Source organism: Theropithecus gelada, chromosome 1 (assembly GCF_003255815.1).
Source record: "Theropithecus gelada isolate Dixy chromosome 1, Tgel_1.0, whole genome shotgun sequence".
NCBI classification, from domain to species: domain Eukaryota; kingdom Metazoa; phylum Chordata; class Mammalia; order Primates; family Cercopithecidae; genus Theropithecus; species Theropithecus gelada.
Window position 1 is genome coordinate 79,556,923 of NC_037668.1, and position 24,033 is coordinate 79,580,955.

General features: G+C 39.0%; 1 protein-coding gene and 1 pseudogene across 8 annotated transcripts in view; one reads left to right on the forward strand and one right to left on the reverse strand.

Annotated features, from left to right (window-relative positions):
* Nucleotides 1-24,033, forward strand: part of OSBPL9 (oxysterol binding protein like 9) — a 185,279-nt gene that overhangs the window by 82,109 nt on the left and 79,137 nt on the right. The gene's annotated exons all lie outside the window — the stretch shown is intronic.
* On the reverse strand, nucleotides 21,362-22,308 carry LOC112605615 (annotated as a pseudogene).

The window sequence follows — 24,033 nt, forward strand, 5'->3', positions numbered from 1 at the left end:
TATAGTACCACCTTCTTGGGAGGCTGAGGCTGGTAGAACCACTTGAATCTGGGAGGCAGAGGTTGCAGTGAGCCAAGATCTTGTCACTGCCCTCCAGCCTGGGCAACAGAGTGAGAGACCATCTAAAAAAAAAAAAAAAAAAAAAAAAATTGAGTCATTCTGCATAAATAGGTAATCCAGATTTTCAGTTCTAAGTATTATATCATGATCCTTTCCCCATGACACTGAATGTTCTAAGAAAACCTGATTTTGGCTAGGTGTGGTAGTTCACGCCTGTAATCCCAGCACTTTGGGAGGCCAAAGCGGAGTAGATCACTTGATGCCAGGAGTTCGAGACCAGCCTGGCCCACATGGTGAACCCCTGTCTCTACTTAAAAACAAAACAAACAAAAAATTAGCTGGTGTGGTGGTACGTGCTTGTAGTCCCAGCAGTACTCGGGAAGTTGAGGTGGGAGAATCACTTGAACTCAGGAGGCGGAGGTTGCAGTGAGCTGGGATTGCACTGCTGCACTCCAGCCTGGGTGACAGAGTGAGACCCTCTCTAAAAAAAAAAAAAGAAAAAAAACCCATGGTTTTCAAAAGTTGCATAATATTTCATTTTATAAATAATATATTTAGCCTCTCATCTGTATTGTACACATTTTTCTCCATTTTCTCTGTTTGGTTAGTCTTTAACCAAATCTCTGGTTAACTGAGGATACTTGGATTCATAAAAGAATTTGTCAGAACTAAAGGCATATAAATATTTTTAATATTCCTGAAACAGCCTTCCCAATTGCATTTACTCTTCTCTGTTTTCATCACACCCCTCATCAGCACTTAGTATTATAATTTTAAAGGCATGCCAACTCAATGTCACTGCAAAAATATATTTTGACATGTTTGTTTATTTCTTGTTGGGTGACTTGTTTATTCCTTTGACCATTTTTTTGTTGTTCATCTTTTTTTATATCCTCCTTTTTTGAAAGTAAAAAGAAACAGACTTATTCATTAATGCTATTATTTCAGAAACTGCTGTTATATATTAAGTAACATTTTTTTCAGTTTGGAACACATCACTTGCTAGGTATTAGTGTGAGGAGTAAATTAAGATGTATAGACAAAAGCATTTCCCTACCTTTGTATATAACGTACCTGAAAAAAATGCATGGAAGTAGACTGTGTGAGTTGAACAAAGACCTGCATGGTATAGGAGGGTATATTCTTACCACATACTATAAAGTCCTTAATGACTTTTTGCCTTTTAGAGAAAATATTTATTCATAAGATTTATTTGTACATTTTATTCTTTTCCTTCAAAAATGAACATATAGGCCATGGACCAGAGTCTGATTGGCCAAATTCTATGGATTGTTCCAATGATAAAGATTTACTGTTTTCAGCTTTCTTAATGATTTCTCGGTTGTATTATGTTTATTAAACTTATGTTTATTATTATTCCCATTGCCATTTTAATTTTTCTGTTTTTCTACTAATTAAAATAATGGTAGTACAGCCATTTATGGAAAACAGGATGCAGGCTTCTCCAAAAACTAAAAATTGAACTGCCATCTGATCCAGCAATTCCACTACTGAGTATAAGGTTGTTCCCCAGTATCTGTGGGGAATTGGTTCCAGGACCCCCACTCCCCACCCCCAGTACCAAAATCGCAGATGCCCACACCCATTATATAAAATGGCACAGTATTTGCATAAACCTGTGCCTGTTCTCCTATATACTTTAAACCATCAATAGATTTCTAGATTACTTACAGTACCTAATAGAGCGTACATGCTATGTAAATAGTTATCATACTATACTTTTAAAATTTGTATTATTTTGGCTAGGGGTGGTGACTCACACCTGTAATCCCAGTACTTTGGGAGGCTAAGGTGGGCAGATCACCTGAGGTCAGGAGTTCAAAACCAGCCTGGCCGACATGGCAAAACCCTGTCTCTAACAAAAATACAAAAATTAGCCAGGCATGGTGGTGGGCACTTGTAATTCTAGCTACTGGGGAGGCTGAAGCAGGAGAATTGCTTGAACCCGGGAGGCAGAGGCTGCAGTGAGCCAAGATCATGCCACTGCTCTCCAGCCTGGGTGACAGAGCAAGACTGTCTCTCAAAAAGAAAAAAAAATTGTATTATTTTTATTGTTGTATTATTATTTTTAATTGTTTCTTTTTAAAAATATTTTTGATCTTTAATTGGTAGAATCCACGGATGTAGAACCTGCAGATTCAGAGGGCCAACATACATCCAAAGGAAATGAAATCAGTATGTTGAGGAGATATGTAATGCACTCCCCACATTCACTCATTCACTGTAGCATTATTCACAGTTGCCAAGATATGGAATCACCCTAATTGTCCATCAGTAGATGAACAGATAAAGAAAATGTGTGGCTGGGCGTGGTGACTCACACCTGTAATCCCAGCACTTTGGGAGGCCGAGGCGGGCAGATCACAAGGTCAGGAGTTCAAGACCAGCCTGACCAACATGGTGAAACCCCATCTCTACTAAAAATACAAAAATTAGCCGGGCCTGGTGGTGCATGCCTGTAATCCCAGCTACTCAGGAGTCTGAGGCAGGAGAATCGCTTGAACCCAGGAGGCAGAGGTTGTAGTGAGCCAAGATCACACCATTGCACTCCAGCCTGGGTGACAGAGCAAGACTCCGTCTCAGAAAAACGAAAAAGAAAAGAAAATGTGTATGTATACACAGTGGAATACTGTTCAACTTTATTTTCCTTTCTAATTTTTTTTTTTTGTCCAGGAACAGTGTGTTGAGACCAGTTTTTTGTTTGTTTGTTTTTTGTTTTTTTGAGACAGAGTCTTGCTCTTGTCGCCCAGGCTAGAGTGCAATGGCATGATCTTGGTTCACTGCAACCTCCACCTCCCAGGTACAAGCCATTCTCCTGCCTTAGCCTCCCAAGTAGGTAGGATTACAGGTGTCTGCCACCACGCCCAGCTAATTTTTGTATTTTTAGTAGAGATGGGGGTTTTGCCATGTTGGCCAGGCTAGTCTTAAACTCCTGACCTCAAGATCTCCCCGCCTCTGCCTCCCAAAGTGCTGGGACTATAGGCGTGACCCACCATGCCCAGCTGAGACCAGGTTTTTCTTTTTTTTGAGGTGGAGTTTCGCTCTTGTTGCGCAGGCTGGAGTGCAATGGCGTGATCTCTGCTTACCGCGATCTCTGCTTACCGCGACCTGCGTCTCCCAGGTTCAAGCGATTCTCCTGCCTCAGCCTCCAGAGTAGCTGAGATTACAGGCATGTGCCACCATGCCCAGTTAACTTTGTATTTTTAGTAGAGATGAGGTTTCTCCTTGTTGATCAGGCTAGTCTCAAACTCTTGACCTCGAATGATCCACCCGCCTCAGCCTCCCAAAAGTGCTGGGATTACAGGCGTGAGCAACCGTGCCCAGCTGAGACCAAGTTTTCGAAAAGAAGGAAATCTTCACCGGGCTTGCTGGCTCATGCCTGTAATTTCAGTACCTTGGCTAACACAGTGAAACCGCGTATCTACTAAAAATACAAAAATTAGCCGGGCCTGGTGGTGGGTGCCTGTAGTCCCAGCTACTTGGGAGGCTGAGGCAGGAGAATGGCGTGAACCTGGGAGGCGGAGCTTGCAGTGAGCCCAGATCGCACCAGGGCAGGGACCCAGCTGAGGCAAAGGAACTGGGGCATTGGTTGGAAAAGATGGGCTTGAGTCATGGTATGAGGCATGAGTTGAGCAAGTCTGTCACCAAGTGTTTGGGAGGTTTGGAAACCTGGCCAGAGAAAGGCCTAGGGATGCTCCCCGTATGGATTTAAGGGTCAGGGAGTCAAACATTAACCTGCACCCAATTTAATTTTAATCCTGTTCTAACGCACAGTTCTCTTACTATGTCAACTGAGGGAGTATTCCCAGATTGAGTTCTCTTACTATGTCAACTGAGGGAGTATTCCAGATTGTTGAGGGAAACAAACCAATATGTTTTGTCATATTTACTCCTCCTTTGCAGAAGTCCTGCTTTCCAAAGAAGACTGAATGTAGAGCATGAGGTTACCAGTAAAATAAGGATGCCAGTGCTTACTCTAGAAGTGTTGTGAGATTAGAGAAATGCATATAAATACTCAACATGGTGCCTGGCAAATAGCAGGGCTCGAAACACCTTAGCTGCTGCTGTTACTCTGTATGAATTTACTTGTGATAATGCTGCTGCTGTTTCTAGGATTCCCCATTTCTCCTTTTTCTAGTCTAGGGTTTGGCCTGGTGCTAACCCAAAATAGGTCCTTGAAAATCCCACACACTGAGGATGGCACAAGGGATACAGAACTGATCGAGTGCTATTCAGGGCGTCTCAGTTTGATAGGAGGAATGACTGATGAGCATAGCAGCTGTTGCAGCAGGAACTGTACCAAAGGCTTAAGTACATTTTCTCATTTAATTATTTTAACAACCCAAAAGATAACTATGAGGAAACTTAAGCACAGAATGTCAAATAACTTATGCATAGTATGTAATTTGGAACAAATAATTACAGTACAACATAAGTGCTATAGAGACCTATGGAAATGTTGAAGATAAAACTAGTAGAGGCAAGGAAAAGCTTCACAGAAGAGAGAATGTTTGATGTGGGTTTTGAAGGATAAAATAGAGGTGGAGATTGGCAAGGCTGGAAGTGGAAAGAAGGATCACTTAGCAACCTGCAGAGAAAGGGGCAGCACATTCTAAGTAAAGGGAACCGTGTGTGCACGAGCTTGGAAGTGTGGAAAAGGATGAGTTGTTTGAGAAATGTGAGAAGTGTCCTATATTTTAGAATACACGGGAGGTGAGGAGAAGGAGGCTTGAGTTGAGCTGGAACTAGGTAGATCATCAAAGATCTCATACACCAGGATGATAGGTTAAAACACCTTTTCTGTAAATTAGAAAAAGGCAATTTTAGTCAGGGAAGCCTCCTCATCACATATGTGGCTCAGAGGGAACACTAGGAGCCAGTAGTGAAGAGAAGTGAGATTGGAGGCAAGGAGCCTAGTGTGGAGCTTACTGCAGAGGCTCTGGTGAGAGATGGTGAAGGTTTGAACGAAGACAGTAACGGTGGTTGCTTTTACTTACACAGGGTACATCCTGATTGTCAGTGGATAGACTATGAATGGAATATGACTATTTAAAGTATAAAAACTGACGCTTGACTATGTTCTTTCTGTGGGAGTTTTTAGGTAGCTTACAAAAGTTTTGAGGAATTCACATTTTCAACTAATGAGATAAATCAGGGTAATGCCATAAATGCAATGTACAATTGAATTTTAGCAGTGTGGACAGGTTGGTTCATGGTAGAGAGAAGTGAACCTGAGTCATAGCCTATCTGAAAAGAAATACCTTTTCTAGCTTTATATATAGAAACTAGAACTCAGTTTAACATTGTCTAATATGTATTTTTTGGCATGTCATCATTAAGAATTTCTTGGGCCAGGTTATGGTAGCTTTTATGCCTGTAATCTCAACACTATGGGAGTTTGAGGCAGGAGGATTGCTCAAGCCCAGGAGTTCAAGACCAGCCTGGGCAAAGAAGCGTGATCCTTTTCTGAAATTACCAGGGCATGGTGGTATGCGTCTATAATCCTAGCTACTTGGGAGGCTGAGGTGGGAGGATCACTTGAACCTAGGAGTTCAAGGCTGCTGTGAGCTATGATTGTGTCAGTGCACACCAGCCTGGGCAACAGAGCAAGACCCTGTCTCTAAAAAATAAACTAAAAAACTTTTTTAAAAGAATTTTTAAAAATGTTTTTACACTTTGTACTTAATGAATTTGATTTAAGCATAGTTATTTGGTATAAATCATTATAAGTCCTAAATGTAGGGAGGGCTGAATCAGTGACATTTTACTGTATATAGACTGTGTTTTATGAGATGGAGTTACAGCTTGTGGAATGTACTTGGATTATGTCTGAGTTTATATTGCAGCCTTGGTCTAGGACTATAGGCTCTCTGAAAGAAAGGTGAAGATATTATATTAACAGCTTCTGCTAAATATAGAGAGGGAGGAAGCAGCTTACTGCTGGTTCTTTGCCCTCAGCAGAAGTCCTTGGAAAGCTACTGGGGGCAAAGAGTGAAGCCTTCAGAAAGGTTGTTTACCAGGATTATTAAAAGATTATAATGCAGAAATGCCTTCACTCTACCTTATACCTTGAGGAAATATTTGCATATTCTTTTTAAAGCTAAAGGGCTTCCTTACCTGCAATGTGTAAAGAATAACATCTATTTTCAGAAAATTCTAGAGAATTTTCTGAAATTTTATTTATAGTAACATAAATCAATCATGATAATTTCTTAAAATGTGGTTCTGTTACTCCATTAGGCCACATCCGTTTTGGCTTTGCTTGCCTTGGAAGTCAACAAAAGAATTAAGTAGCAAATTCTTTTTTCCTGTAGATTTATATTTTTGGCCTTGCTTTAGTTTCTTTCCTGAATTTTCTAACAGGCATTTTTTTTCTCACTCTCTTTCCTTTCATTGACTTACTCAAAAGTTGAGTGATGTGTAATATTCTTCCTTTCTGAAACTCTTAGCTTTGGTAATCAATGGACAGGTATTTTTGAAGTTCTATATTTTTCCTCATGAATTGAGATTTAGCTTTAGCTTCTTCTAATTACCTCCTGTCATCTTTCTTTTCTTTTCTTCCCCAGAATATGTTAAAGATATATTTTATGTTTTGGCTTTTCCTAAAGAAGGAAGGTTAAATTAATAAATTCAGTAAAACCTCTTTTAATAAGATTCTTGCAGAGGTCAAGTTTACCAAATTTCAGGATTAATTGAGTCTGAAGACTCTTCCAGCCCCAAATAAAATTTTGGTAACGTACCACCTCCTAATCTGATTTTCTTCCTGTCTTCTCTGTGTTATGAAACAGCACTTCCATTTACCCAATTAGCCAAATTTGAAGCATTCTGTTTCCCTATGTCTACATTCCCTACATTCTCTCTATATCTGATGAGTTACTATGTCCATTGGATTCCATCTTTTCTTTATCTCCTGTCAATGACATGAGCCAGGTTCATTCCTTCTGTAGCTTTTTAAGCTTCCTGTGCTTCCTGTTCTCCCTTTCTCTGGATTCTTTTCTGCCAAAGCAACCTCCTTGTTAACATTTGAGTGAATTCTCTAAAACCATCCTATTTCTAACATTTTTTTCTAGTCCTTTCAGTATTATATTAATGTGTCTTAAAGATTAAAAACTCAAATCCTGACTTTTCTAGTTTTCAAAATTAAATAATGACCTGAGATTAAGCCTTCTCTGAAGCCTAGAGTTAAGATAGGAAATATTTACTCTAGGAGCTACATTTTTAGGATATATTCACAGATGGATTTGGTGAGGCTTTCCATTGACTAGGAAGAATTTAACTTAGAAGCATGTAATTTTGGAATGAACTGAAAAGAACCCATAGGTTTTCACTGTCTGCTTTGAATGAATCACTGATACCCAGTTGCCCACTACAGTGCTGACTTTGTTCTGAAGACTCACAGCATTGCCTCATACCGTTGAAGTGGAAGTTGTGGGGGAGAAACACTTCTGTAAATATTTGCCTGCGTTTTATCTGACAGTTTTGGAGACTTCAGCTAAAACTATTCATAAATTATTGAAGGATCCAATTGTGGCAGGATCATTAAGCGAAATAAAGATTTCTTAGGAAATCTATTTTTAGTCTCTAAATATAATAATGGAACTCTACACTGAATAATAAATTAGCAGATCATCATTCCTCATTCAACAAATATTTATTGAGCACCTATATGCCTGGCATTATTCTAGGGACTTGGGATACATCAATGTATAAAACAAATAAAGATCCCTGCCTTGGTAGAGAGCTTACGTTTCAGAGGCAGGAGGGAGAAATAAACACGAATAAGTATACAATCGTGTTGCTTAATGATGGGGATCGGTTCTGGGAAATGCGTCATTAGACAGTTTCATCATTGTGCCAACATCACAGTGTATACTTACAAAAACCTAGATGGGATAGCCTACTGTACACCTAGGCTACATGAGATAGCCTATTGTTCCTAGGCTACAAACCTGTAGCGTATTACTGCAGCAAATACTGTAGACAGTTGTAACACAATAATAAGTATCTGTGTATTTAAACATAGAAAAGATACAGTAAAAATATAGTATAAAAGATAAAAAATGGGGCCGGGCGCGGTGGCTCAAGCCTGTAATCCCAGCACTTTGGGAGGCCGAGATGGGTGGATCACGACGTCAGGAGATCGAGACCATCCTGGCTAACACGGTGAAACCCCGTCTCTACTAAGAAATACAAAAAATAGCCGGGCGAGGTGGCGGGCGCCTGTAGTCCCAGCTACTCGGGAGGCTGAGGCCGGAGAATGGCGTGAACCCGGGGAGGCGGAGCTTGCAGTGAGCTGAGATCCGGCCACTGCACTCCAGCCTGGGTGACAGAGCGAGACTCCGTCTCAAAAAAAAAAAAAAAAAAAAAGATAAAAAATGGTATGCCTGTATAGGGCACTTACCATGAACGGAGCTTGCAAGATTGGAAGTTGCTCTGGGTGAGTCAGTAAGTGAGTGGTGAGTGAATGTGAAGGCCTTGGACATTACTGTGCACCACTGTAGATTTTATAAACACTGTACACTTAGATTACACTAGATTTATTTAAAATTTTTTTCTTTCTTCAATAATAAATTAACCTTAGCTTGCTGTAATTTTTTTTTACTAGATAAACTTTTAAATTTTTTTTAACTTCATGTCTCTTTTGTAATAACAGTTAGCTTAAAACACAAACATCTTGTATAGTTATACAAAAATATTTTCTTTATATCCTTATTCTCTGAGCTTTTTTCTATTTAAGATTTTTTTTCTGTTTTAAAGTTTTTTTTTAAAAAATGAAGATACAAACACACACATGATCCTAGGCCTACACAGGGTCAGGAACATTAATATCACTGTCTTCTGCCTCCACATCTTGTCCCACTGGAAGGTCTTCAGGGGCAATAACAGGCATGGAGCTGTCATCTCCTATGATAACAATACCTTCTTCTGGAATACCTCCTGAAGGAGCTGCCTGAGGCTGTTTTACAGCTTTAAAAAATAAATAAATAGAAGGCATACACTCTAAAATAACGATAAAGAGTCTGGGTGCAATGGCTCACACTTATGATCCCAGCACTTTGGAAGGCCAGGCAGGAGGACTGCTTGAGTCCACAAGTTTGAGACCAGCCTGGGCAACATAGCGAGACCCTGTGTCTACAGATACTTTAAAAAAATTAACCAGGTAGCATGCACCTTGTATTTTCAGCTACTCAGGAGGCTGAGGTGGGAGGACTGCTTGAGCCTGGGAGGTCAGGGCTGTTGCGATGAGCTGGGCAACAGAGTGAGACCTTGTCTAAAATAAATAAGTATAAAGTAAAATAACGTTAAAAAGTATAGTATGGTAAATACATAAACCAGTCACATTGTCATTTATTATCATTGTCAAGCATTATGTACCATACATGATTGTACATGCTGTACTTTTATATGACTGGAAGAGCAGTAGATTTGTTTACACCAGCATCACCACAAACACATAATGCATTGCCCTACAAAGTTAGGACAGCATCAGGATGACTATGTCACTAGGTGATAGGAATTACAATCTTACAGGACCACTGTCATGTATGCAATCCCTCCTTCCCTCCTTTTCTTCCTTCCATTTCCTTTCTCTCTCTCTTTCCTTTCTCTCCCCCCTCCCTCCCTCCCTCTTTCTTTCTTCCCCTTTCCTTTTCTCTTTTCTCTTTTTTCCTTCCTTCCTTCCTTCCTTCCTTCCTTCCTTCCTTCCTTCCTTCCTTCCTTCCTTCCTTCCTTCCTTCCCTCCTTCCTTCCTTCCTTCTTTCCTTCCTTCCTCTGTTTCTCTCTTTCTCTCTCTCTCTTTTTTTTTTTTTCCAGGGTCTTGCTATGTCACCCAGGCTGAAGTGCAGTGGCATGATCATGGCTCACTGCAACCTTGATCTCCTGGGCTTAAATGGTCCTCCTACCTTGCCCTCCCAAAGTGATGGGATTACAGTGAGCCACTGCATCCAGCCTGCAGTCTGTCTTTGACTAAAATGTCATTATTGCAGTCCATGACTGTATATGTTAGAAGGGATAAGTATAATAGAGAAAAGAAAAAGGTAGTGCAGGATAATGGGAATTGGGAATGCTGGATTAGGGGGCCAGGTTTTAGTCTATGCTGTTTAGAAGAGTTCATTGAGAAGATAGCATTTGAAAAGGTGACAAATTATCACTTGTCCTATAATTATGACTACCAATTAGTTGCTAAGAAAATGTCAGCCTTTGAAAATTAAGAAAATGTGGATCAGTCTGAGTGTGATGGCTCACCCCTGTAATTCCAACACTTTGGGAGGTAGGAGGATAGGTTGAGCCCGGGAGTTCAAGACCAACCTGGGCAACATACCAAGACCCTGTTTCTACAAAAAATAAAAAAAAATTAGCCCAGTATGGCACTTGTCTGTGGTCCCAGCCACTTAGGAGGCTGAAGCAGGAGGGTCACTTGAGCCCGGGAGGTTGAGGCTGCTGCGAGCCATGTTAGCACCACTGCATTCCAGTCTGGGCAATAGAATCTTTTTAAAGACTCTATCTTAAAAGAGAGAGAGAGAGAAAAGAAAAGAAGAAAATATAGATCAGATTTTATCCCAACCTCAGGGATAGCTGAGTGAGGGAAGGGAAAAAAATGTAAACAAATTAGAGCATTCTAGTGTTGTAGATGCTTTGACAGAAGCATATCCAAGGTGTAGTAAGGCACACAGATCTGTCTAATCTGATCTCACCTCTGTTCTTAATATGATAGCAGTTTATTTAAATAATGACTCAGACTTCCTGGATATCAAAGCATGGGCTTAGATCACTTCAGTCTTAGTCATGTGAATTGGTATTCTCTCTCCTCACCTCTTTTTACCTTTTTAAAAAATACCATCTTAGGTTGAATTCATGTGAGCTGATTTTAATTCTAAAAATATATATGTATATATATACCATCTGATTACTCAACATGTCCCAACTTGTTCCAAATTATAGTCAGTTGCATTTTGAACCATCTAATTATCTAAGTCGGATATTTGTATTCAGCATCCATCCTGCTATTTGTAGTGTAACTACCCACAGATCCATAATGAGCAAGACACAAAAATGTGCAAGGCACTTTGCAAAATGCCAGAGATACAGCAATGAATAAGGCTGGCAAGCTTCTGCTTTCTAAGAGCTTACATTCTAGTGGAAGAAGCAATCAAGTAAGATATTACATGTACTATATACCAGCAGCTCCCAGACTTTTTGGTCCGAGCATCCTTGTACACTTTTTAACATTATTTAAGGACTTTAAACAGCTTTTGTTTATGTGGGTTATATTTATTAATTTGCCAGTTTAGAAATTAAAACTGAGGGATTTTGAAAACATGTACTTGCTTATTTAAAATAGCAACAAAAAACCCATTATACTAACATTAATGAGAAAATAATAATTTTCCCAAGCAAATAGTGAGAAGAATGACATCATGTTAGATTTTTGCAATTCTCTTTAATGTCTGACTTAATAGAAGACAGCTGGATTCTCACATCTGCTTATGCATCCAATCTATTATGATGAGTTGTTCGGATTGAAGTATATAAAAATGTAGCCTCAACAGATAACGTGGTTAGAAAAGGGAGGAATATTTTAATAGCCTTTTTAGATAACTGCAAATATTCTTTGATACTTCACCAAAATTTAAGTGATAGTTACTTAAAGTTTAGTTGCAATGTGAAATCTGAAATAGTATTAATGACATTGATGTACAAAAATACTCTATCACATTAAAATCCGTTGGTTTGTGTGGCACTTTGAATAGATCTTTTATGCTTTGTATGATTTTGTAACATCATGCATTGGTTATTTGAAAATCAAATTGGTTTACTGAATTATATGGATCTTCCAAATATTGACACATTTCATTTTATGACATAAAAAAATTACCTTTGTTGATATTGTTCCAAACTTATCAGAAAAGGCTTTAAGTTTTCAGAATCTGTCAAGGTCATGGTGGCTGGTGAATACATGTTTTCCAAAATTCTAATGTTTGCCTACAAGCTTGAATTTTATACTTGGCAACAAATACTGTCAATTTTTCCTGAAATGACAAACTCACTTCATTCATTTTCAGGGAAATGTTTGCCAAACACCCAAGAGTGAATAATTTAGTTTGTCATTTGTTCTTTGTAGTGAAAATGATATCCTATTAACAAAGTGCCCCTTAGTTCACAACTCAGACATTTGCACAAATGCTTTTCCTTGAGATAACCATCATACTTTAGTATGTAGCAGAAGTACTTTGTGTGTGCTTCCCATTTGTCACAGAGACTATGTATTTAAAAAATATTTACTCAAGGGTCGAAATTTGATAATGTTTACTGCTTTACTTCAAGGGCATTCTTAAAATAAATAGGAATGTTTTATTTTTCTCTGCAAGCATGTAGTGGTGAAGAATTTAGTGACTACCAGTTCTGTTTGGTGCCATTGCCTTGATTTGTGCTCGTGTACCAACAGTTTTACCACCATTGCTCTTACAGCATCATTGCAAACATGACAAATGCAGATTATGTTTCAGTATTAGTAAGAAAATAGTTTTGCACTGAGGACCCCCGATCTCATTGGATTCCCAGCGTTGTTACATATCTTATTTCCCCTGATTTTCACAGTGGGACCATGAGGTAGTTGGTGATACTAACTCCTTTTGAACCCAAGTTTCCTGACCAGAGTTTCTGGCGTTCATTCTTTCTGTTTCCTACGTTATCTCCAAACTGTAGAAAAGTTTATATTATTATTCCTTAAGAAGGACTTTGTCCAGCAAAAACAGAATGGGATGGGGTGAGTTTATTTAACAGAACTAAGGGTGTTTGAAGCCTAGAGATTCCATTCTCATTGCTGCTTTTTAGGTACTATGTCATTATGAAATACTAAACTTTTCTGTTTCCTTATTCTAGAAATTAAGGATAATAATAATACCTATCTCATGTAGTTGTTGTGAAAATTTAGTTAATACATGCTATATGCTTAGAACCATGCTGACACAAAGTAAATGCTCAATAAGTTTCGCTTTTATTATTTACAGTTAGAGATGGGGCTCAGGCATTCCAGCTGAGGGAACAACTTGAGCAAAAGCAGAGAATTGTGTCATGTGAGCAGTAAATACAGTCTAACAGAAGTGTAGTGGTTCATGGAACAGTATGTTGGGAAGTGAAACCGGGAGGGTAGATTTGGACGCTGATTATTGCTAGACTAGAGCTCTAAATTGTTGTTCCAATTTGTGTCCCTAATGCCTAAGACAATGACTGGTACATGGTGACATGGTGTATGTATTTATATACTGCCTGAGCATTGGAATATTTGAATAAGTTTAAGGAAGGAGAGAGCAGGTGCTGTTATTATGAGCAACATAGGAGGAGAAGTTGACATTGTAGCATAGCCTAGAAGAGTGAATAGAATTCTAGTAAGCAAAGGTATTAGAGGTGTGAGACAAAGCAGCAAATGTAAGAAAATGAGAATGTTTGCTCGTTCTACTTGCCAGAATTTCACAAAGGCCCTTGCCAACAAAATTTCACAAAGGCCCTGACTCAGTAACTGAGCATAGTTCTCCAAAAAAAAAATAAAAAAAAAAAAAAAAAGGCCCTAAAGACAATAAACAGGATAGAACAGTTTCCCACATCTCTAGCTTAAATCACTGCATTTTTTGAAAGGCAAGTTTAGTGATTCTAGTCGTTGCCGCTTTCTGCACATAAGATAATGTCCAACAAGATTAGCGATTATGCCTCCATAATATATAACCAGATATACCCTTACACCCAAACTTTAATGAGATTTTGCTCTACTATAACTTCTAAGCACATACAAACCTGCCACTACCAATATATAAACTGTGGTCTAAAACCCTCCTTTGGAACAGTCTAACAAAAATTCTCTAAAAGACTCTCCTAGGTAACAGTCCTCAGTAAGACTTCTAAATAAAACTAAATTTAATTCTTTAAAAGATGCCCTGTTCCTGTGTTTTTTTTTTTGCTTAGTTGACAGAGGCTGAATGGGTGAGGATAGTTGAGCACTGTGGCTCATGCCTATAATCCCAGCTGCTTGGGAGGCTGAGGCAGGAGGATCCCTTGAGGCCAAGAGTTCAAGACCAGCTGAGCAACATAGCAAGACCCAGCCCCACCCCCATCTCTAAAAGAATAAAAAATTAGCTGGGCATAGTGGCCTGTGCCTATGGTCCTAACTACTTGGGAGATTGAAGCAGGAGGATCGCTTGAGCCCAGGAATTTGAGGTTGCAATAAGCTATGATCATGCCACTGCTCTCCAGCCTGGGCAACAGAGTGAGACCCTATTTCTTAAAAAAATAAAAAGGGTGAAGATAATACCTCACCAAACGATATGCTACCCAACTAAGTTATTGTACTTTTCAGGAGACTGTTAATTACTTGAGATCATGAATTGTTTTATCCTTGTTCATATCCCAAACGTAGTACCCCATGCATGTTGGGGCTCAGTGGCTACCTGAGCAGTGTCTCAGCAGTTATCTTGTAAACGTGTTTTTTTTGTAATGTTTTTATTTCACAATAACTTTCAGAGAAAAGGAGGCCTTCCTGATTATAGAGGTTACTTTTTTTTTTTTTTAACTTAAATTGCAGAACAGGCAAATAACCACTTCCTTTTGTCTACAGGCAGTAATATATTCATAGTTGTTTGTGTCTTAAAGGAGAAGATATGACTTTAGGAGGACAGATCCCTAAGCAGTGGATCAGGAATGGTAAGGTATAGGAATTTTAGAAAGTTGTCCTAAAAGCTACTTCTTGTAGTTTAGATTACGTGAGTTACACTGGAAGAGTGAAATCTTTTGAATAACTTCATATTCCTATTCAAATGTGTATAATATAGAAAATGTGATTAGATATGTAATAAATGAGCAAAGATTATAAAATCCTGAAAATATATTTTACATACTAAATACTGTTTTCCTCTGTGCACACCTTGTATTGTTTCCAGATAAGCCAGGCATAATTAGGAGTTACCAGTAATCTCTTCTCTACTAATTTTCTCTGGCAAATTGTTCTCCCGATTAGTAGAACTTGTTTTCTCTGTTGGATTGATAGAACATGTGATAATAACATATTGGTATTTTCATGTATGTCAGGCATTGTGGTAAATATTGTATGGATTAATTATCTCATTTAAATCTCACAACTGTGTAAGATCTAGGTACTATTACCATCCCCATAGGTAATATTATTATTCTTAGATTATAGATGAGAAAAGTAAAGCTTAGAGAATTTAAGTATCTTGCCCAAGGTCAGAATGAATAAGGTCAAAGCTAGGTATCAGACCAGGATTTGGACCCAAGAGTCAGCCCTCTTGGCCTTTACACTGTGCAGCTTAAGAGATACTAAAAAGCAATAGCTTTGTGGGACATTGGGGTGGCTTAGCGTAGTGTTTTCCAAACTGGATTGCAGTCCATTAATGGATTATAAAGCTCTATTTAGTGGGCCCAAAATCAGCATTAAAAAAAAATGAATTACGACAGAAAAATATCAATGTGTATGGCATATAATAGTAACAAGCACTCTTTTATGAAACAAATGTTCCAGTTTATATGTATGTGTGTATGTACACATATGTGTGTATATGTATATATGAATTGGGTGATGTTATAAAATGTACTTCTTATTGTGGGTCACAGTCAAACAAAATTTGGAGCCCACTGGTTTAGAGGTTGGAAAGCAAGCTGGAAAATATAATGAACAGAAGTGGTAGCTGCTAGAGAAGAAATTCTAGAGATAAACTGAATGTATAAATAACATTATAAAAAAAGGGAAGAAGAGTTAACTTGTTTATATGTTTGGTAAAATACTGTAGTACTCAAAGTTGTTTTAACTGACTCATTAAGTTAGGCCCTTTTTGGTAGGGATTCACTCAGAGTTAGTATAGCTTTAATTTTACTTCTAGAGAGCTGCCCCTGCAGGTGGTTTGTGAATTGTGTATATCATTACTGTATTTTTATTTCTCATACGAACAATTTGTTGTGATTGAATAATAACCAGACATCTCTGGTGCTTCATAGACACAAAGCCCTTTTTTCTATTAGATCCAATAGAGTAGAGGTTTGTTTACTGATATGCTAGGAGAATGGGAGAAGGTGGATTAGATTAGTCAGAATAATATTAACTCTTGAATTTTCAGCTGAAAGGGAGAATTTAGTTCAACTTCCAATTTTAAGGTGCAAAATGAATATTCATTTTTTTCGGGACTATCATAAAACAGCACAAAAATACATATTCAGACAATACAAGTGGCTTATTAAAGTCAACACTAGAAAAAAGTAGCAAAGCTACATGTATACATTAGTCCTGCTCCTGCTCCTGTATAGTAATTTGCTCTCATTTTTTTGTATAGTATAGTAATTTGCCCTCGTTTGTTTAGTCTGTCTTTTTTACCTGGAATGTCTTCCCTGTCAGTGCCCTGCCTTCTCCAAATACCCCCACTTCTTTCTTTCTCTCTCTCTCCCTCTCACCCAGACACACACATATACACTCACATACCCTTGCCTCTAGTTTCTGTTCAGTTTTAAAACTCAGCTTTAATTTCCTTGCCTCAGAAGCTTTCCCTGAGTTAACCTTTACAAACACAAATCTCTTTATTTATTTTGATGCTCAAATTGCCCTCAGTTTGGCCAGAGGAATCCTATTTAAGCTGACTTCTGTATCCTTTTAACATGCCCCTGTCATTCTTTAAGTATTTCCTTACTTTCTGACACAAAAAGACATTCCAGGCTCATTTTATACATTCTCTGTCCTAGTTCTGGAATCAGCTGTTTTTCCAGGGAGGGCTGGTTTCTTCTAATGGAAATGATATTTAGAAATCAACACCTAGTACTAGGTTTAGTTACTGCTTATAAAGTGTTATGGCTCCCAGGCCCTCTGGAGAGCTAAGAAACGTATGAATGTTACATACATAAGGGTCTGTGTATGTGTACATATGTGTACATCCATGTTCATATTTATTTCCATATGTGTTTATCTACATGTATATTGAAAACCATGATGAGGTCATGCTGATACCTCTAGTTATAGGCTATCACAACAGAAATAATTCTGTTTTTTCCCTTACCATATTTAACTCTATTTTCCAAAAGTGAGAAAAACTTTATCTTTGTTGTATTTACTATTTGATCAATCCTTCTGTATGTAATTATTTTCCAATCATCCACCTCCCTTTGTAAATGTCACTGTCACTCCATTTAGCCTTGGAAACCTTGTGCCATGCAGAGTCTGTTCACTGCAACGTGGACACCTTCCTTCCTTTTCTTGGGTTCTGACTCCTCGTATTGGACTTTCCCATTGTGTAGCTTCCCTCTTCCTCTTGCTTTGGGCTCTCATGCCCTATGCTAGGTTGTGCCTTTACATGATGCATGGCCTCTTCACCCTATTCAGGCTCTGATGTCCTGAGCCGGATTTTTCACCCATTTTGGTACAGTACTTTTAACTAAACTACAGAGCTCATTTGAATTTTCTCTCTAGTGCTCCTTTTCTGTTCCAGGATTCAATCCAGGATGCCACATTGCTGTTAGTTGTAATAGTTCTTTATTTGTTTTTTATCTTTTATGACCTTGACATTTTTTATGAATATTGGTCAGTTATTTTGTAGAATATCTCTCATTTTGGATTCATCTGATATGTTCTCATGATTTGATTGCAATTATGTATTTTTGGCAAGAATACCACAAAAATGATGCTGTTTCCTTGTCTTAGTGGATTGTACTGGGAGGTATAGGATGTCCATTAATCTTATTACTGGTGATGTTAACCTTGATCACTTGATTAAGATAGTGTACCAGATTTTTCCATCGTAAAATTATTATTTATTCATTTAGGGGAGATACTTTTTTCTCTTGTGGGAGATACTTTGAGTCTATGCCAATTTCCTGTTTCTCCTCACTTTTGCCTACTGATTTGAGTCATCAGTGAATCTTGCCTGAAGTAATTATTGCTGTGGTGTTGATCTAATGGTCTAATTTTTCTCTGTCCTTCTACACTTATTCATTGTATTTTTTTTTTTTTTTTTTTTTGAGATGGAGTCTCCCTGTTGTCACCTGGGTTGGAGTGCAATGGCACGATCTCGGCTCACTGCAACTTCTGCCTCCCGGGTTCCAGCAATTCTCCTGCCTCAGCCTCCCGAGTAGCTTAGATTACAGGCACCCACCACCACGCCCAGCTAATTTTTGTATTTTTAGTAGAGACGGGGTTTCGCCATATTGGCCAGGCTGGTCTCGAACTCCTGACCTCAGGTGATCCACCGTCTCAGCCGCCCAAAGTGCTGGGATTATAGGTGTGAGCCACCATGCCTGGCCCGTTGTAATTCTTCTAAAGGAAGAGATGTCCCATCTCCCCTATTTATTTACTTATTCAATTATTTTATATCAATATTGGACTTCTGGATATTTATTATAGTCTCTCGGTTATAGTCCAGTACTCTGTGAATTTATTTACCTAAAATCATGAGTTCATACTGAAACCTCCAATTGTACTTCGACATCACAAGGTTTATTCTAGCCTTCTCCCTTTCTGTATTTCTAATTTTTTTCTGATAGTGAGAAACCTGGTTCTCATTATCTATAATGTATTCACTTATTTGTAGTTACAGAATTGCTAACCTGTACTCCTATGAAAATAAAATTTACTAACTAGAGTATTATATTTGTATATGGTTCTTTTTTTTTTTTCCTATCCTTTCACTGTATAGTCAAAATACTGTTTTTCAAAGTTACTTCACATTTTAGTTTGGGCTGCTATAACAAATTACCATAGATTATGTAGCTTAAACAGCAAACATTTATTTCCTCACAGTTCTGGAGGCTGGACATTTAGATCAGGATGCCAGCATGTTCAAGTTCTGGTGAAGGCTTTCTTCCAGGTTGCACAGTGAACTTCCTGTCCTTATATCCTTATGTGTTGAAAGGAGAGTGAGACAACTCTGAGGTGCCTCATCACATTAAAGAGGGTTCTACCCTATGACCTAATTACCTCCCACAGGTCTCACCTCATAATACCATCACATTGAAGGTTAGGATTTCAACCTAGGAATTTTGGGGCAACACAAACATTCACTCCATGGCACTGAGGTTCAATTATGTGAAACATTATGGTTCTGAGAGGCTGAATATATACAAAAAGATATATTCAGATTGTCACTACCTCAATTCTTACTAACCTGTTCCTATTCTTCCTGGCTTCCCATCCTTTCTCACCCATGGCTTGTAAGGTAACCAATTTATTTAGTTTTCTTTAGAATCTCTATATTTCTTTTGCACAAATAAGCAGATACCTGTATGTTTTCTGATATTCCTTTTTTCTTATAGTAAAGGCACACTTTGCTTTTTAAAAATATTTTATTTGATGGTATATCTGAAAATCACTCCAAATCACTAAAGAAATCTTCCTCATTCCTTTTTTTTTTTTTTAAGAGATGGGGTCTCACTGTATTGTCCAGGTTCTTTTTGAACTCTTGGGCTCAAGTGAGCCTCCCATCTCCTGGGACTGCAGGCGTGTGCTGCTGCAACTGACTTTTATTCTTTTTGATACCTGCATAGTATTCCTTGATTTATTCAACCACTCTCCTCTGTATGAGTATTTAGGGTGTTTCCAGTACTTTTTTTTTTTGGAGACAGAGTTTCGCTCTTGTTGCCCAGGCTGGAGTGCAATGGTGAGATCTCAGCTCACCACAACCTCTGCCTCCCGGGTTCAAGTGATTCTCCTGCCTCAGCCTCCCAAGAGTAGCTGGGATTACAGGCATGTGCCACCATACCCAGCTAATTTTGTATTTTCAGTAGATACAGGGTTTCTCCATGTTGGTCAGGCTCATCTGGAACTCCCGACCTCAGGTAATCCACCAACCTTGGCCTCCCAAAGTGCTGGCGTGAGCCACCGTGCCTGGCCCCAATATTTTAAAATTACAAAAAATATTGTAGTGAATTACCTTGTTCCATATATATTTTTGTATTGTTAGATGTTGATCGATTTTTTTTTTCACATATTCAACCAACTTTGTATTTCTAGAATAAATCCAACTTGGACATGATCTATTAATTTTTTACGATCATGGTCATTCATTCATTTTACATTTTATTCTTAGTACTTTCCGCTGGGAGAGCAAGGAGTCATGCATCAGTGTATAGATTGTGCTATTCTATTGTAATGTTTTTATATAGGATTTTTGCATGTCTCTTTATTCTGTTAGATTTGCCTATAATTTTTCACTAATATCAGTCTTGTCAGATTGGTTTCAAAGTTATGCTGGGCTTAAAAAAGAGTTGTGGAGTGTTCCCTCTTTTTCCATTATCTGGAAGATTTTGTATTAAGAGATTGGCATTATTTTTTTCCTTAAGAATTCTCTGGTGAAGGCTTCTAGGCTTGGATTTTTCTTTGTGGGATGATTTTCAATTATTTTAATACTAGAGTGTTTTTGACCTACCAAAAGGGTACTTTCCTGTGGCACAACCTAATAGTTATAGCACTATCTAATTTTTAAATTTGTTATTGTGGTAGTTTTGGTAGATCGTATTTCTTTAAATAATACTTTCCACTTAATTAAAATGTTCAGTTTTATAGTCAGGGAATTATGAATATGTGCATCAGTTGTGATGTCCTCTTTCTCATTCATGACATTAATGATCTGTGCCATCATGTTTGTGTTGTCTTGCTCCCTTCTTCCTCCTGTCAGTTTTGTTAGAAGTTGATCAATTTCATTAGTTATTTTAGGTTACCAACTTAGGCTTTAGTGACCTATCTATTGAATGTTTGCCCTCTATCTCATTAATTTATGTTATTTATCATTTCCTTTTCTACTCATTTTGAAATTCTTGTTGTTTTCAGCCTTTTTGCTTTTATATATGTATGTGTGTATATATATGCATTATATATATATGCATTTAAGGCTACAGATTTCCCTTTATGCACTACTTTAACTGTATGCAATGAATTTCAATATGTCATATTTTCATTTATTCAGTTCTACATGTTTTCTGATTTCTAGTGCAGATATTTTTTCCTGACCTATGGATTATTTAGAAGTATTTCTTCTTAAAAAATTCAAAACATCTCAGTATTTTATTTTTCTTTCTTTCTCTTTTTGGCTGCATACAGGGGACTTTATTGATGGTACGTGACAAGGTGGGGCCTTCCAGGCGCCACCCTCTTCAGGGGGTCTGGCATGGAAACTGTGTCAAGAAGAGATTTTTGCATGTCTGTTTATTCTGTTAGATTTGAGTGCAGCAGGTATTCCCCAGCAGCCGAGGTCCTCTCTTGTCCTTTAGTGCTCTTGCTGGGGCTGGTGGTCCTGGGCACTTACTCCTTGGAGGCCATGTGGACCATGAGGTCCACCACCCTGTTGATGTAGCCAGATTCATTTTCATTGTCATACCAGGAATTGAGCCTGACAAAGTAGTCATTGAGTGCAGTGCTGGACCCATCATGGAAGGTGGAAGAGTGGGTCTCTCTTAAAGTCGGAGGAGACAACCAGGTGTTCAGTATAGCTCAGGATGCCCTTGAGGGGGCCCTCCAGTGCCTGCTTCACTACCTTCTTAATGTCATCATATTTGGCAGGGTTTTCTGGATGGCAGATCAGATCTGACACGTAGGTGGTGGGGACATGGAAGACCATGCCAGTGATCTTCCCATTCAGCTTGGGGATGACCTTGCCCACAGCCTTGGCAGCACCAGTAGATACAGGGATGATCTTGAGAGCCTCATGGTCGTCATGCCATAGTTTCCCAGAGGTACCATCTACCCACGTCTTCTGGGTGGCATTGATGGCATGGACTGTGGTCATGAGTCCCTCCACAATGCCAGAGTTGTCACGGATGACCTTGGATAGGGGGGTGATCAACTGGTGGTGCAGAAGGCATTACTGAGGATCTCAAGGCTGTTTTCTTACTTCTCATGGTTCATGTCCATCACAAACATGGGGGTGTCAGCAGAAAGGACACAGATAAATACCCTTTTGGCTCTCCCCTCCAAATGAGCTCTAGCCTTCTCCATGGTAGTGAAGATGCTCATGGACCCAACAACATAGCACCAGTGTCACCCCCATTTGATTTTGGTGGGATCTCACTCCTGGAAGATGGTGATGGGATTTCCTTGATGACAAGCTTCCTATTCTCAGCCTTGATGCTGCCATGGAACTTGCCATGGGTGGAGTCATATTGGAACATGTAGACCATATAGTTGACATCAAAGAAGGGGTCATTGATGACAACAATACCTGCTGTGCCAGAGTTAAAAGAAGCCCTGGTGACCAGGTGCCCAGTACAGCCAAATCTGTTTTTTCCAGCCTTCACTTTCACCATGGTGTCTCAGGGACACGGCTGCTGCTGCATGAGAAGAGCTGCCTGTCAAACGAGAGGAGCAGAGAGCATCAAAAACCCTAGATTTTCTAATTAACCTTTTTTTTTTTTAACTGGTTTTTAGCTTAAATTTCCACTATGATTAGAGAATATATGATTTCAGTCCTTTGATATTTGTTGAGACTTGTTTTAGGGTCCAATATTTGGTCAGTTTTTAGAAATATTCTGTGTTCTGCTTAAAAAGAATATCTGTTTTACATTTGCTATATTCAGTGTTCTGTATATGCTCATTGAATCAAGTTTATTCATCAGACTGTTTAAATCTTCTATGTCCTTATTAATGTTTCATCTGCTTGCTTTATTAATGAGAGTGATGTAATATGTGCTGCTTGTAAGCATCATATATTTTTACAAATCTTAAAGCCTTTGTATTTTAATTAGCACATTTACTTCACTCACATTTAATTATTGATTTTTTAGGCTTAAACATTTGCCATCTTACTCTATGCTTTCTTTCAGTCTTGTATATTCTATTTCTTTTTCTCCTTTCTTGTCAATTTTTGGATTATCTATATTATTGAATTTTTTAATTCAATGTTAGAAGTTAAACACTTATAAAGCTTTTCTTTTAGTGATTATTTTAGATATTATAACATGAATCCTTCAGTGATCAAAATCATTGATAATTTTATCTTCTTCCCAAACAACATAAGAAACTTAAAACTTTTTATTCCATTTTCACTTTTTCAATCTATATGCAGTTGTTTTGTATATACAATCTGTATGCAGTTTAATTTTGCGTATATTTATTTAAAATCCCATGAGAGCCTTTTGGTCCTAGCAGCAGCAGAGCTGAGCAAACAGCTCCCTCCCTCCCTCCGCTGCCCGCTGGCCAGCATGATGGAACAGGCCACACTCCTTTGTCAAGGACTTACTGGCCGGAGGCATTACCCTTGCTGTTTCCAAGAGGACAGCGACCCGAGTTGAGTCGGTCAAGGCACTGCTGAGGGTGCAACATGCCAGTAAGCAGATTGTGGTGACCCAGTACAAAAGCGTGGTGTGGTGGGCTGCAAAGTCCACATCCCCAAGGGGCAGGGCATTTGTCCTTCTGGAGGGGTGCCTGGCCAGCACCATTCACTGCTTCCCCATGCAAGCCCTCAACTTTGCCTTTAGGGATAAGTACAAGCAGGTCTTTCTGGGAGGCATGCAAAAGCACACACAGTTCTGGAGATATTTTGCAGGCAACCTGGCTTCCCGAGGGGCGGCTGGGGCCACCTCCCTGTGCTTCTTCTACCCCCTGGAATTCACCAGAACCCTCCTGGCAGCCAATGTTGGGAAATTGGGCACAGAGTGGGGGCTCAAAAGGCAGATTGCCTGGAGAAGATCAAGCCTGAGGGTGTCTGCGGCCTGTCCGAGGGCTTCAGCGTCTTGGTGCAGGGCATCCATATGTACTGGGCAACCTACCTCAGCGTGTATGATACAGCCAAGAGCATGCTCCCTGACCCCAAGAACACCCACCACATGATGAGCTGGATGATTGCCCAGGCCATGACAGTGGCCCACGTGGCCTCCTACCCACTCCTCACAGTGCAGGTGGATGGTGATGCAGTCCAGGTGCAAAGAAGCTGATACTACATACACAAGTGCCCATGATTGTTGGCAGAAGCTCTCCTA